General features: G+C 36.6%; 1 pseudogene; it reads right to left on the bottom strand.

Moving 5' to 3' along the window:
- Nucleotides 1–2539: 2539 nt before the first annotated feature.
- Nucleotides 2540–2658, bottom strand: LOC120583411 (uncharacterized; annotated as a pseudogene).
- Nucleotides 2659–3729: the final 1071 nt, after the last annotated feature.

Genomic DNA, 3729 nt, shown 5'->3' with positions numbered 1-3729 from the left:
GGAGCTAGCAAAACTTTCTTGTGTCTACTTATACTGGATACAATCATTTGAACTCACACATGACACATGTAGATTAATTCTTAACTGTAAATCTAACTTCTAACTGCCCAATTGCCATTATTATGCTCCTGGCCTCTCCCCACCCTGAGTCTTGCACACAGCTCTGCTGATTCTAAAATATTTGAAAAAAGGTTACATATAGACTTTAGTTATATGTCAATATTAGTTCATTAATTGTAACAAATATACCATACTAATGTTAGATGTTAATAATAGGGGAAACGGTGTGGGGTATATGGGAGCTCTCTGTAGTACTTCACAATTTTTCTGAAAATCCAAAACTTCTAAAAATAAAGTTAATTTTAAAGAAATTACCTATGAAATGAATGATGTTATAAAAAAGAATATTATTTCTCAATTTTTTCTGGGTGCCAAGTTTGCTTTTTAAGTGCTCCCCAGGTGATTCTGATGGTTTAGAAACTATTAGTGAGGCTCAACCTCACTTGCGGAGTTGTACTTCACCTGACTCCCAGGACTACGAGAAGTAGCCGCACTGACTGAATTTCAAAGCTCACTCTCTCCTTGAGGCTTTGCTCCCAAGTTCCTCTGTATGGCTTTCATCTGATACTGTTCTTTTTACAAACTGGGGATGCTGGCCAGTCCTGAGCTCAAAGAAAGATCCCAACAGCTCAGGTTACTTCCTTATTCACCTCTCTCTGTTTTCTTTGAATTCTGATTCCTGAAGAATTCCAAAGGGAGAGGAATTCTTTCCACAGTCCTGGAATTACATTCTCGCAGCATATAGTATTTTCAATATCATAACCATGCAACAAATAATTCCTAACAAATGCTAGAGAGCCATGCCATCAAAGGAGAAAATAATAGTTATTTCAAATACAACAATATTCTCCTGTCTTGAATTCTACCCACATCCTCTGGCTTCTCCTGGCTCACAGGTGCTTAAGGTGTCACAGAACATTCTTCTACGATGACTAGGTACAGGCTATCTTTTATCTGCAATTGCTTTCTTTCCATATATTGAATATATCGTGGGAGACTAGATGGACGTATAAGGAGGAAAGATAAGAAGGGGTTAAAAAAGAAAGAAATCTATGCTTCAAGTGGAGAAAATTCTTTTAGCTACTTCTAAAAATATTTATGCTTCATTTGGAGAGGCATTTTAAAAAAATCTTCCTACTAGAATAGCGTAAGTAAAAATAAATACAAAGGTGAGACACATACTAAGAAATGTTAAGAAACCTAGAAAAAATATTCATTACATGATGAATATAATTGGCTATGTATTAATGGAGTATTGATTCATTTTCTCTTTAAGGGAAGATTAATTATCATAAAATAGATGACTAAGTAATGCCATTATAAAGTGCCTTTTACCACATTGTGGGTCAAATCCTATTCTTTATGTATTTGTGGTAAACAAAATCTTTTGCATTATTGTCATCCTTTTCCTCTAACACCAGTGTTATTCAGAGGTTTTGTGGATATCTGTGTGTTGGCCTATACAGCATCCATTTCCCCCTTTTTCTTTTTCTTTTTCTTTTTCTTTTTGCAATAGCATTCTAGTCTTTTTAGGGAGTCACTTTGTCCCACACTCATGTGTTATGGATGAGTCTCCTCCCGTTATCTCCAAGGGTGGGCATGTGTCCCAGGCAATGCCAATTAGAGAATTTCACTATTCTAGCTCATGGATTCATTCAATAATGGGTACATGACTCATTCAGAACCAATGAGATTCAAAACAGAGACATTTGTGAGAACCATTGGAAAAAGGTCTTATCCCCACAATATCAAGTGTGGGCAATCTAAGCCTGACAGTGACAGTGACCATCGGTCAGCCTGATGCTAGATCCAACAAAAGATGGCAGAACTGAGAGGTGATGGGAGAGTCTTGACCTTTTTAAGCTCATGGATCCAATCAGATTGAAGGCCCTGGTCTTTTCATTTATTAAGACCAATAAATTCCTTCTTCACTTAAGCCTGTTTAAGTTGGGGTTTATGTCACTTGCAACCTGAAGAGTCCTGATTAATTAAGTGTTTAATAATGGCTATTTTTCTATAAGACAAAATTTTAGGAAAAAAGGTAACTCTTTTGTGATAGTATGAACATCTTACAGTATATCTCTTCCAGTGTCTCAGAACTGGATCAAAAGAGTATTTCTCCTTAACTCATTTAAGGTGATAGTAATGACTCCCATTACTGAGCATCTACTATATACCAGATGTGCTCAGCACTGAGCTTAGAATCCTTCATTTCATCCTCACGACAAATATTCCCGTATTCTCAATAAGGAAACTGAAGCCAAGAACCAGAATTTGAAGCCAGATCTGTTTTGAAGCCAGTGCAAAGTCTATGCCTTCAATTACCTCTCTTCTTGGATATTTTCATATTAGAAAGATGCATAGTTTAGATATTAGTTTAATAACATTTTTAAAATGTGGGTTATCCATTTTAAAACATAAGCAGAAATATATAAAAGGATTCTTATTCCTTGTGAATATTAATTATTATTTTTTTTAATGCCTACAGCATCTGGTCTTCCTAGGTGTTCTCCCATCCAAGTACTAACCAGGCCCGACCCTGCTTAGCTTTAGAGATCAGACGGGATCGGGTTTGTTCAGGGTGGCATGGCCATAGGTGAATATTAATATTAATATTGTTGAATTAGCTCAACCTCCAGCCCTCCCTCTCCTGCTCCCATCTGTGGCTACTGTCTTCTCAGTGTTGCCACACACACTCCACCTACAAAATCAGGCACTGTGCACACTCATACAGGTCTGTTTTAGAGCAGGACATTACAGCATAATTTTTAAATTTCTTCAGTCATCCTTATTTCTGGAAAGTTCTCACTGATCATCTTGCCTTATGCTGATATATACCAGTACTCTGGGCCCTTTCTCTTATCTCTTCTCCAAGTCCCAGGACTCACAAGCCTCCTGTCTATTAGACAGTCCTGAGAAAACAAAGCACTCCCAATATCTGAATAAACAGTGAAGTTTAGACCTCTCATATCAGTCTTTCCCATTTAGATTAACCCAGGGCTCCACCAAAAAAATCCATGAAGATATTTTTTTTAAACAAAATAGACCTTCTAGTGGGTTTCTACTCTTAGTAATACAGAAATCAAGAAGCAGCTTGAAATGATCTTTTTTCCCCAATGGCTTATTTTATACTTGCAATTGTTTAAAGGTACATAAAAGTCTCCATTTTTTCATAGTTTCTGCTGCAATCTAGAATATATAGTAAGAAATTAATAAGTGGTTGTTAATGGGAGTCCACTAAACAACCTCCTTTTTTCTCTAATGCTGTTGCTTAGACCTAACATCTTTGAAAATTGCTCTCTGGGGCATATAACTTGGAGAATAGCTACTCCAAGTTCCATACGATAACATATCAGAAGTTCCAAGAGATTTAAGCTTAGTATCCCAAAGAATACTGAAAATTTGAGCCAATCCAAACATGATAAACCCACAAAGAGCAAAGAATAAGCTCAACTCTATCTTTACTACACACACGTAAGTCAGATATCTTCATCTCCACCATGTCTGAACATGTGATTGGATGATGGGTGATGCCTGGGAATCCATATTTTGTAAAGTTTCCCTTAAAAATGTTCTGATCATCACTGAACTTTCAAATAGCAATTTTGGTGGTTCGAATATTGATAAAGAGATATGTATAAGTGCCTTTACTTCTCTATGGGGGAAACA

The sequence above is a fragment of the Pteropus medius genome, unplaced genomic scaffold (assembly GCF_902729225.1).
Source record: "Pteropus medius unplaced genomic scaffold, Ma_sr-lr_union100, whole genome shotgun sequence".
NCBI lineage: Eukaryota > Metazoa > Chordata > Mammalia > Chiroptera > Pteropodidae > Pteropus > Pteropus medius.
Note: the sequence above shows the minus strand (reverse complement) of the source record. Positions and strands in the feature narration are given on the sequence as shown.